The 12,080-nt window shown below is 43.2% G+C and overlaps 1 protein-coding gene across 2 annotated transcripts in view; it reads left to right on the top strand.

Annotated features, from left to right (window-relative positions):
* LOC129854042 (xylosyl- and glucuronyltransferase LARGE2s) overlaps positions 1–12,080 on the top strand; it is a 242,808-nt gene that overhangs the window by 48,537 nt on the left and 182,191 nt on the right. The gene's annotated exons all lie outside the window — the stretch shown is intronic.

Below are 12,080 nucleotides of genomic sequence, written 5' to 3'. Positions count from 1 at the left end.
TCACACAGGACACTGAATAAGACAGGAGAAGTACTCCAGGTATAACCAACTGACCCTAGCCCCCCCGACACAAACTACTGCAGCATAAATACTGGAGGCTGAGACAGGAGCGGTCAGGAGACACTGTGGCCCCATCCGAAGATACCCCCGGACAGGGCCAAATAGGAAGGATATAACCCCACCCACTTTGCCAAAGCACAGCCCCCGCACCACTGGAGGGATATCTTCAACCACCAACTTATAATCCTGAGACAAGGCCGAGTATAGCCAACAAAGATCTCCACCACAGCACAAACCAAGGGGGGCACCAACCCAGACAGGAAGATCACGTCAGTAACTCAACCCACTCAAGTGACGCACCCCTCCCAGGGACGGTATGAAAGAGTACCAGTAAGCCAGTGACTCAGCCCCTGTAACAGGGTTAGATGCAGAGAATCCCAGTGGAGAGAGGGGAACCGGCCAGGCAGAGACAGCAAGGGCGGTTCGTTGCTCCAGAGCCTTTCCGTTCACCTTCACACTCCTGGGCCAGACTACACTCAATCATATGACCTACTGAAGAGATAAGTCTTCAGTAAAGACTTAAAGGTTGAGACCGAGTCTGCGTCTCTCACATGGGTAGGCAGACTGTTCCATAAAAATGGAGATCTATAGGAGAAAGCCCTGCCTCCCGCTGTTTGCTTAGAAATTCTAGGGACAATTAGGAGGCCTGCGTCTTGTGACCGTAGCGTACGTATTGGTATGTACGGCAGGACCAACTCGGAAAGATAGGTAGGAGCAAGCCCATGTAACGCTTTATAGGTTAGCAGTAAAACCTTGAAATCAGCCCTTGCCTTAACAGGAAGCCAGTGTAGGGAAGCTAGCACAGGAGTAATATGATCAAATTTCTTGGTTCTAGTCAGGATTCTAGCAGCCGTATTTAGCACTAACTGAAGTTTATTTAGTGCTTTATCTGGGTAGCCGGAAAGTAGAGCATTGCAGTGGTCTAACCTAGAAGTAACAAATGCATGGATTAATTTTTCTGCATCATTTTTGGACAGAACATTTCTGATTTTTGCAATGTTACGTAGATGGGAAAAAGCTGTCCTTGAAACAGCCTTGATATGTTCGTCAAAAGAGAGATCAGGGTCAAGAGTAACGCCAAGGTCCTTCACAGTTTTATTTGAGACGACTTTACAACCATCAAGATGAATTGTCAGATTTAACAGAAGATCTCTTTGTGTCTTGGGACCTAGAACAAGCATCTTTCTTTTGTCCGAGTTTAAAAGTAGAAAGTTTTCAGCCATCCACTTCCTTATGTCTGAAACACAGGCTTCTAGCGAGGGCAATTTTGGGGCTTCACCATGTTTCATTGAAATGTACAGCTGTGTGTCATCCGCATAGCAGTGAAAGTTAACATTATGTTTTCGAATAACATCCCCAAGAGGTAAAATATATAGTGAAAACAATAGTGGTCCTAAAACGGAACCTTGAGGAACACCGAAATGCACAGTTGATTTGTCAGAGGACAAACCATTCACAGAGACAAACTGATATCTTTCCGACAGGTAAGATCTAAACCAGGCCAGAACTGGTCCCTGTAGACCAATTTGGGCTTCCAGTCTCTCCAAAAGAATGTGGTGATCGATGGTGTCAAAGGCAGCACTAAGGTCTAGTAGCACGAGGACAGATGCAGAGCCTCGGTCTGACGCCATTAAAAGGTCATTTACCACCTTCACAAGTGCAGTATCAGTGCTCTGATGGGGTCTAAAACCAGACTGAAGCATTTCGTATACATTGTTTGTCTTCAGAAAGGCAGTGAGTTGCTGCGCAACAGCTTTTTCAAAATTTTTTGAGAGGAATGGAAGATTCGATATAGGCCGATAGTTTTTTATATTTTCCGGGTCAATGTTTGGCTTTTTCAAGAGAGGCTTTATCACTGCCACTTTTAGTGAGTTTGGTACACATCCGGTGGATAGAGAGCTGTTTATTATGTTCAACATAGGAGGGCCAAGCACAGGAAGCAGCTCTTTCAGCAGTTTAGTAGGAATAGGATCCAGTATGCAGCTTGAAGGTTTAGAGGCCATGATTATTTTCATCATTGTGTCAAGAGATATAGTACTAAAACACTTAAGTGTCTCTCCCGATCCCAGGCCCTGGCAGAGCTGTGCAGATCCAGGACAGCTAAGCCCTGGAGGAATACGCAGATTCAAAGAGGAGTCCGTAATTTGCTTTCTAATGGTCATGATCTTTTCCTCAAAGAAGTTCATGAATTTATTACTGCTGAAGTGAAAGCCATCCTCTCTTGGGGAATGCTGCTTTTTAGTTAGCTTTGCAACAGTATCAAAAAGAAATTTTGGATTGTTCTTATTTTCCTCGATTAAGTTGGAAAAGTAGGATGATCGAGCAGCAGTGAGGGCTCTTCGGTATTGCACGGTACTGTCTTTCCAAGCTAGTCGGAAGACTTCCAGTTTGGTGTGGCGCCATTTCCGTTCCAATTTCCTGGAAGCTTGCTTCAAAGCTCGGGTATTTTCTGTATACCAGGGAGCTAGTTTCTTATGACAAATGTTTTTCGTTTTTAGGGGTGCAACTGCATCTAGGGTATTGCGCAAGGTTAAATTGAGTTCCTCAGTTAAGTGGTTAACTGATTTTTGTCCTCCGACGTCCTTGGGTAGGCAGAAGGAGTCTGGAAGGGCATCAAGGAATTTTTGTGTTGTCTGAGAATTTATAGCACGACTTTTGATGCTCCTTGGTTGGGGTCTGAGCAGATTATTTGTTGCGATTGCAAACGTAATAAAATGGTGGTCCGATAGTCCAGGATTATGTGGGAAAACATTAAGATCTACAACATTTATTCCATGGGACAAAACTAGGTCCAGAGTATGACTGTGGCAGTGAGTAGGTCCAGAGACATGTTGGACAAAACCCACTGAGTCGATGATGGCTCCGAAAGCCTTTAGGAGTGGGTCTGTGGACTTCTCCATATGAATATTAAAATCACCAAAAATTTGAATATGATCTGCTATGACTACAAGGTCTGATAGGAATTCAGGGAACTCAGAGAGGAACGCTGTATATGGCCCAGGAGGCCTGTAAACAGTAGCTATAAAAAGTGATTGAGTAGGCTGCATAGATTTCATGACTAGAAGCTCAAAAGACGAAAACGTCATTTTTTTTTTGTAAATTGAAATTTGCTATCGTAAATGTTAGCAACACCTCCGCCTTTGCGGGATGCACAGGGGATATGGTCACTAGTGTAACCAGGAGGTGAGGCCTCATTTAACACAGTAAATTCATCAGGCTTAAGCCATGTTTCAGTCAGGCCAATCACATCAAGATTATGATCAGTGATTAGTTCATTGACTATGACTGCTTTTGAAGTGAGGGATCTAACATTAAGTAACCCTATTTTGAGATGTGAGGTATCATGATCTCTTTCAATAATGGCAGGAATGGAGGAGGTCTTTATCCTAATAAGATTGCTAAGGCGAACACCGCCATGTTTAGTTTTGCCCAACCTAGGTCGAGGCACAGACACAGTCTCAATGGGTATGGGTATGGCTGAGCTGACTACACTGACTGTGCTATTGGCAGACTCCACTAAGCTGGCAGGTTGGCTAACAGCCTGCTGCCTGGCCTGCACCCTATTTCATTGTGGGGCTAAAGGAGTTAGAGCCCTATCTATGTTGGTAGATAAGATGAGAGCACCCCTCCAGCTAGGATGGAGTCCGTCACTCCTCAGCAGGTCAGGCTTGGTCCTGTTTGTGGGTGAGTCCCAGAAAGAGGGCCAATTATCTACAAATTCTATCTTTTGGGAGGGGCAGAAACAGTTTTCAACCAGCGATTGAGTTGTGAGACTCTGCTGTAGAGCTCGTCACTCCCCCTAACTGGGAGGGGGCCAGAGACAATTACTCGATGCCGACACATCTTTCTAGCTGATTTACACGCTGAAGCTATGTTGCACTTGGTGACCTCTGACTGTTTCATCCTAACATCGTTGGTGCCGACGTGGATAACAATATCTCTATACTCTCTACACTCGCCAGATTTAGCTTTAGCCAGCACCATCTTTAGATTAGCCTTAACGTCGGTAGCCCTGCCCCCTGGTAAACAGTGTATGATCGCTGGGTGATTCGTTTTAAGTCTAATACTGCGGGTAATGGAGTCGCCAATGACTAGGGTTTTCAATTTGTCAGAGCTAATGGTTGGAGCCTTCGGCGTCTCAGACCCCGTAGCGGGAGGAGTAGAGACAAGAGAAGACTCAGCCTCAGACTCCGACTCGCTACATAATGGGGAAAACCTGTTGAAAGTTTGTCGGCTGAATGAGCGACACCAGTTGAGCATTCCTACAGCATTTCCCTCCAGAAGCCATGAGAAAGTTGTCCGGTTGCGGGGACTGTGCGGGGGGGTTTATACTAACGTTACTATCTGTACTTACTGGTGGCACAGACGCTGTTTCTTCCTTTCCTACACTGAAATTACCCTTGCCTAACGATTGCGTCTGAAGCTGGGCTTGCAGCACAGCTATTCTCGCCGTAAGGCGATCGTTCTCCTGTATATTATGAGTACAGCGACTGCAATTAGAAGACATCATGTTAATGTTACTACTTAGCTTCGGCTGTTGAAGGTGCTGACGAACCATGTCCAGATAAAGCGTCCGGAGTGAAAAAGTTGAATGAGGGAAAAAAAAGTTGCGATGGAAAAACTAAAAATATAAACGGTAATTAAAAACAAAAACAAAAACAAAACGTAAAGTTGTCAGCTAGCAAAGTAAAGTTGGCAGCAAAACGCACAGCAACAAAACGCACAGCAACACGTCTGAACATTGTGTTGCCATGGATATCAGATCTTCTATTTAACTGAGATGAACAATATACAGTTGAAGTCGAAAGTTTACATTAACTTAGGTTGGAGTCATTAAAACTCGTTTTTCAACCACTCCACAAAAAAAATTCTTGTTAACAAACTATAGTTTTGGCAAGTCGGTTAGGACATCTACTTTGTGCATGACAAGTAACTTTATCAACAATTGTTTACAAACAGGTTATTTCACGTATAATTCACTGTATCACAATTCTAGTGGGTCAGAATATTACATACACTAAGTTGACTGTGCCTTTAAACAGCTTGGAAAATTACAGAAAAATATGTCATGGCTTTAGAAGCTTCTGATAGGCTAATTGACATAATTTGTGTCAATTGGAGTTGTACCTGTGGATGTATTTCAAGGCCTACCTTCAAACTTAGTGCCTCTTTGCTTGACATCATGGGAATATCAAAATAAATCAGCCATGACCTCAGAAAAACAATTGTAAACCTCCACAAGTCTGGTTCATCCTTGGGAGCAATTTCCAAATGCCTGAAGGTATCACGCTCATTTGTACAAACAATAGTACGCAAGTATAAACACCATGGGACCACGCAGCTGTCATACCGCACAGGAAGGAGACGTGTTCTGTCTCCTAGAGATGAACGTACTTTGGTGCGAAAAGTGCAAATCAATCCCAGAACAACAGCAAAGGACCTTGTGAAGATGCTGGAGGAAACGGGTACAAAAGTGTCTATTTCCACAGTAAAACAAGTCCTATATTGACATAACCTGAAAGGCCGCTCAGCAAGGAAGAAGTCACTACTCCAAAACCACCATAAAAAAGCCAGACTATGGTTTGCAACTGCACATGGGGACAAAGATTGTACTTTTTGGAGAAATGTCCTCTAGTCTGATGAAACAAAAATAGAACTGTTTGGCCATAATGACCATTGTTACGTTTGGAGGAAAAAAGGGGGATGCTTGCAAGCCAAAGAACACCATCCCATCCGTGAAGCACGGGGGTGGCAGCATCATGTTGTGGGTGTGCTTTGCTGCAGGAGAGACTGGTGCACTTCACAAAATAGATGGCATCATGAGGTAGGAAAATTATGTGGATATATTGAAGCAACATCTCAAGACATTAGTCAGGAAGTTACAGCTTGGTCGCAAATGGGTCTTCCAAATGGACAATGACCCCAAGCATACTTCCAAAGTTGTGGCAAAATGGCTTAAGGACAACAAAGTCAAGGTATTGGAGGGGCCATCACAAAGCCCTGACCTCAATCCCATAGAACATTTGTGGGCAGAACTGAAAAAGCATGTGCGAGCAAGGAGGCCTACAAACCTGACTCAGTTACCCCAGCTCTGTCAGGAGGAATGGGCCAAAATTCACTCAACTTGTTGTGGGAAGCTTGTGGAAGGCTACCCAAAATGTTTGACCCAATTTAAACAATTTAAAGGCAATTCTACCAAACACTAATTGAGTGTATGTAAACTTCTGACTCATTGGGAATGTGATGGAAGTTATAAAAGCTGACAAATTATTATCTTTATTATTATTATTATTATGAAATTTCACATTCTTAAAATAAAGTGGTGATCCTAACAGACCTAAGACGGGAAATCTTTACTCGGATTGAATGTCAGGAATTGTGAAAAACTGAGTTTAAATGTTTTTGGCTAAGTGTCAGGACCCGGTTACGAACTCGGGTCTCTGGTGTGAGAAACAGTCACTTAGCAAAACTGAGCCACTAATAGTCGGCAGAACCCAGAAGATGAGGCAGACACAGCAATACTTGAGACGGTGTTTTAATAAAGTAAAAAGGAAAGTACTTCAGGCAAAAATATAAATCCACAACGTCAAAAGTAATTCCAAGAGAAAAAAGGTAATCCTCCAAGACAAAAGGTAAATCCACAAGGTGGTAGATACAGCAGGGAAAAACCTCAAAATAAAAAAAAATAAAATAAATAAACAAGAACAAAAACAGAGTACCTCAAGAGAATCCAATTGGAGTAATAAATGTACACAGCATTGCTGGGGCTGGGTGCTAACATTCAAACACAGAGCAAAGAACTGAGGAAAACTAAGGGTTTAAATACATTCAAGGGAAACGAGGCACAGGTGCAAATAATAACTGGAAACAAGGGAAAAACAAAAGGGTCAAAAAAGCACAATGGGGGCATCTAGTGGCCAAAACTGGAACAATCCTGGCCAAATTCTGACACTAAGGTGTATGTACATTTCCGATTTCGACTGTAGCTAGTATGTTTGAATGAATCGTCTTGTAAGTAGCCTATATCTACTGTGTTTTCATTAATATATGTTTGTTTTATGACCAACCAGCGTGAACTTTATCACATGATCATTTGTATTCTCGACATATAGACTCAAATACTGACATCATATTCATACAGTGTTTCAGCGAGCCTTTTTGATCATAACAAATTACATGAACTGGGCGGACCTGATCCTAGATCAACACTCCTACTTTGAGACACCTTATGAATAAAGGGCTTCCGACACAAAGTCCTTTAGGACCGCAGGGCATGCTAAGCAACTTTGAGTAGGTGTGCTGATCTAGGATCAGTTTAGCTTTTTAGATAGTAATGAATATGATTTTGTGGACAGGAACTAATCCTGGATGGGCACTCCTACTCTGAGACGTAGACTTTACGAATACAGGTCCCAGATATGTTATTGTGTATCTTGTCTTCGTCTGTGGACAGAGACTAGTGATAAAAGCCTTATTGCTGTTGTTGTCGTATCTCTGGTCTTCATGAACCATCTGATGTTTATGACCTGTCTGGGTTTCTTCTTTCTCTTCTTATGCCAGACATGGTGGGCGTGCCATTACACTCTTTGTGTTCCTCCTAAGGCTCCTACTCCTGCCGCGCTGGCTGTGTGTGAGTGTGTGTGTGTTCTTGTATGCGATGTGCAAGGACATTACGAAGACAGCCAGAAACTGCTTCTCCAATAGAGATCCCTGATCAAACTTGTAGGCGATGTCATGGCGACGTTGGCTAGCTAACGACTCGCGCCGAATTGCGCAGGTGTAGGCCGTCAATGCAAAGGCACTCCTTTTGATATATAGTTGTTTTTGACAAAATGAAAATGTGTCAGTTTGTCACTTTCACGTCAGTTGAAGTAATAACATGTTTAACTACGTTAGACGTTGGCTCGAATCCAGGTAGTGCCTTTTTAGATTTCAAGAAAATTAACAATGGAATAATTTTTCACTTCTCTCATTGACTTCTCCAGCCCCAAACACTGGCCTGGGCTGCTTGGTCTGTTTTGCAAGCGTTCCCAGAAGACGTGCGATGTTGCGCCTCTAGGTCTAGAAACGCTGTCCTCTTAGGCTCCAGTCTGTGTCTGCTCTGATGCTAATGGCTGATGTTCACTACAATTTAGGGCCATTACCACACACTCAGCACAAGCATATAGACACGCATGTTAAACGGATGTTATCAGTGGCTGAGTGTTTACCATTAAAAAAGCATATTTGCATGATGAGCGTAGGTGTGATGGACTCCCATGGCACATTACTGTAATGGTAGCTCCGATCACACTGAAGCCTGAGCTCGAATAGAAAGAAGGGTTAACGAAATATACACACATGCACAAACGCACCCATGCACGCACTGACATATGCACACACAGGATTGTAGGCAGGTAGGTACAGACACACACACACACACAGTGACCAATCGTATTTCCACGCCTGTAGAACAGACTTAGGAAGTGCATTAATAACACCTCACGAGTAACTCATCAACAGTACATGTCTCACGACACCTGTCATAACACATTCATTACACGATACCGTAAATGACAGTTCTTAGTGAAGGAGTCGAAAAATGCCTTATTTTAGCATGTTTGCCGACTTGTCACATGACATTATTGTCGTAAGCAGAGAAGCTTCACACACTGTGTAGGCTAAAAGTCCAACTGTGTAGAGGCTTGCGCTCTCTCTCAGGGATGTGATCAGTATCCATGACTGCAGGAGGACTGATGCATTGAAGGCAAAACATTCAACCTTCAACCGTCCATTCAGCTGATCTTATCAATCAAGTCTGTCGATCAACCAAGTCGTTTTTCCCCCCATTGTTTCTGTCAATACGGCTCTCCGTTGACTAATACCCAATATACAAAGTGTTGTTCCCTTGTGATGTATTTTGCGCCATTCTTAAGTGAGAATCTATTGGTATTCAGGCATCGCTCCTATGCACAGAGAACCATAACACTTCTAAATCCCTGAGCTTTTACTGTAGATTGAAAAGTTAGAATTCCAAGAACCGGGAAATACACTTTCTGTGGACCTTGAAGATCTTTCAAGGTGCACTGAAATAAAGTAACTGGAGGAAATGAAAATATGGAATGTGACAGACGCACACGTGCTCATTCACACACGGTCTAGGTGACCTTGATGACGAGGCAAGATGAGCTTAGAGAGACAGGTGCATGTGAACAGATTTCATAAATCCTTACAAAGCACAAACTCTACAACCCCTCGTTTTTTTTTTCTCTCTCCCTCTCTCTATTCGTCCTACTTCTTTATCCCACAATTATTCCTCATTGTTTGTTTGTGCATGTGTGTGCCTGTGTGTGTGTTTTGAATGCATTAATTAACTCAGCCCCTCACATTGTTACAGTGCAGTCTGTGGATCAGTTTCTCTGTCAGCATTATAGATCACTCTCCTCTCCCTCTGCTGTTTTGAAACTAATGTTTCCCAGGGGATTCAGTGGGATGTAACTAATTTAGTTAACAAATCACAGCGAATACAACACAGATTGCTGCTGAAGTGACTCTCCGTCATCACAAGGGCTGGAAACACAATGTGCATTTTGATGGCATCGCCGTTCACCTGAGCTTGTCAAAAAGCATATCCCTCTGTGCTTCTTGTGCTCTCCTCCCTCTCTCTCTCCTCCTACTAATCATCCCTCTCTCCTTTTATGGACCTCACCTGTGTTTCAAAAACCTCCTCCTTTTCCTCCCCTCCTCCCTCTTTCTTCCTCCTCTCTTCCCCTCTTCTCTCTATCCAGTTAATTTCCGTTTGTTTAGCTGACACCACATAACACCTTAATGAGCTAACACAGAAATGTCACTACTCTCTCGCCAGTGGTCTCTTCAGTAACTTTTCCCCTTCATCTGCACTAAACTAAAACATCTTTAGGTGGGGGTGACAGCTGTGTTGCAGTAGACTGGGAGGGAGCTCTTTGACGTCTTTCCCACCAAATCCCAGATTGCTGCTCATAATCCAGCTCGGAAGACCGATTTTGGGAACACTTTTAGGTCGGTGGACAAACAATAGCTGGTATTCTGAGCGGTCTGCCATATAGCATGAGTGCGTTCTAAAGGAGAAAGTAGGGATTTCTAAATTCTATCCCATTCTAGAATAGGAGAGATGCGCCATAGAATTGAAATAAGGGTTAGCCCTAGCTAATTAACGGTAGCGTTCTATGGCTAATGTCTTGTGTTAGCAGCTAGCCATTAGCCTGCACTGAATTGGTGCTCACATGTGTTCAGTGCTAATTAGTGGCTAGTTCATAATGTACACTCTCCACATTTGGCGATAGTTGGTGATTGGGGACTAGTTAGGTCTTAACAGCAATAGCTATTGTTTGGTGCCCTGTCTTAAATGATCTCCAAAAGCCCCTTAATTGACCGAAATACTAGGTTAATGTGCAAGGGACCTGATATGCATCCTATATGAAAACTTAAGAATGTATGAAATAAGGTGTATTGAAGGTGTTTATTTAAACTCTATGGATGAAGTGGTCATCATGTGTAGTCATTCACTTCCTTTTATACATTGCTCGGGTAGTATGAATTGCTATATAAAATACCTTGGTAGAGCCATGGAATTAAAACGCAGTATTATTTATTGGATAACAAAAAGTAGTAGGCTTCTCCAGCCGGAGACAACATTGCGTACATATTTTTTTATTATTATCAAGTATTAAAAACACAAGGCCTGGAGGCTTATTTTCATTGTGGTCCTCATTCTCTGTGGGCAGAGCTTTAGGATAGTTACGGTTTCAGTTTTTCTCCCCTACCTAATAGTTAGGATTGTGTGTGTGTGTGTGTGTGTGCATGCATAGGCGCGTGCACTTGTGTATTCTAATTCCTTTATTTGTGTGTGTGTGTGTTTCCTGTGTGCGTCATCATTCAACAATTATGCGATCACCCTTAATTACATACCCCTGTATCGTTGCTTCTGTTTGAGACTGCTTAGTGACCCCACAGGACCTAGAATTAGATGCCCAGCTCTCCCAGCTCAGCCGAGGCACTTACACCCCAATTTGTCCTCATTATAATTAACAGAAAACACTGAATCCCATTTGGTGCGACTATAGCTACTGCTCCTGGCTGACCCCTGTGCGATCCTGCTGGGGAGGGCAGATATTTTGTGGTGTGTTAATTAAATACATTGTCTTTGAACATGGCTGGGGCCATCACCATCCGGAGGCTGTCGACCATCGAGACAGATGCATCGCCACCGCTCTCTCAGGCAATTAAATGAAATGATATAGATGAGCTATGGCGTCAGCAGTGTTGTCTGTGAGTTACACACACACAGTATTATCAGGAGAGATGTTGGAGAGAGGTTTCTCTCACTTTCCCTCTATCTAAAGTGTCTCTCTCTCTCTCCATCTTCTCTCCACCCCCCACTCTTTGTCTGTCCTCTCCTCCTGTCTCTTGTCTCTCTCTGTCTTTCTCCCACGATAGACAGAAAGGTTTACTCGAGGAGAGTGTGAGAGGGCAGCTAGCTATTTGTGTTGAAGGGCAGCAGAGCTATTGCCATAACTTACTGGAACTGCACCAGTGACTTGAAAAATGGCGCCGGAGAAATGGCGTTTTATGTGCTCCTAACCAACTGTGTTATTTTGTTAGTTTTGCTTTGTTTGTAACTTATTTTGTACATTAATGTTGTTGCAACCGTCTCCTATGACTGAAAATAACTTCTGGACATCAGCACAGCGATTACTCACCACGAGCTGGAAGAAGCTTTTTCCTTTAACGAGTCTGACGTGAAGGATATACTGTTTTTACAGGAACAGGCCCAAATCTCCATCATTTGCGTGAAGAGAAGAAAGACAAAAAGGGGACAGAGGTCAGGCTGCCATCTGAGAATTCGTAGGTGAGCGAGTAAACCCCCACTGCCGCCTGTCCTATTGGCCAACGTGCAATCATTGGAAAATAAAATCGATGACCTACGAAGCAAATTTAACTTCCAACAGAACATTAAAAACTGTAATATCTTATGTATCACCAAGTCGTGGCTGAACGACTAC

This window comes from Salvelinus fontinalis, chromosome 4 (genome assembly GCF_029448725.1).
Source record: "Salvelinus fontinalis isolate EN_2023a chromosome 4, ASM2944872v1, whole genome shotgun sequence".
Classification (NCBI taxonomy): domain Eukaryota; kingdom Metazoa; phylum Chordata; class Actinopteri; order Salmoniformes; family Salmonidae; genus Salvelinus; species Salvelinus fontinalis.
Note: the sequence above shows the minus strand (reverse complement) of the source record. Positions and strands in the feature narration are given on the sequence as shown.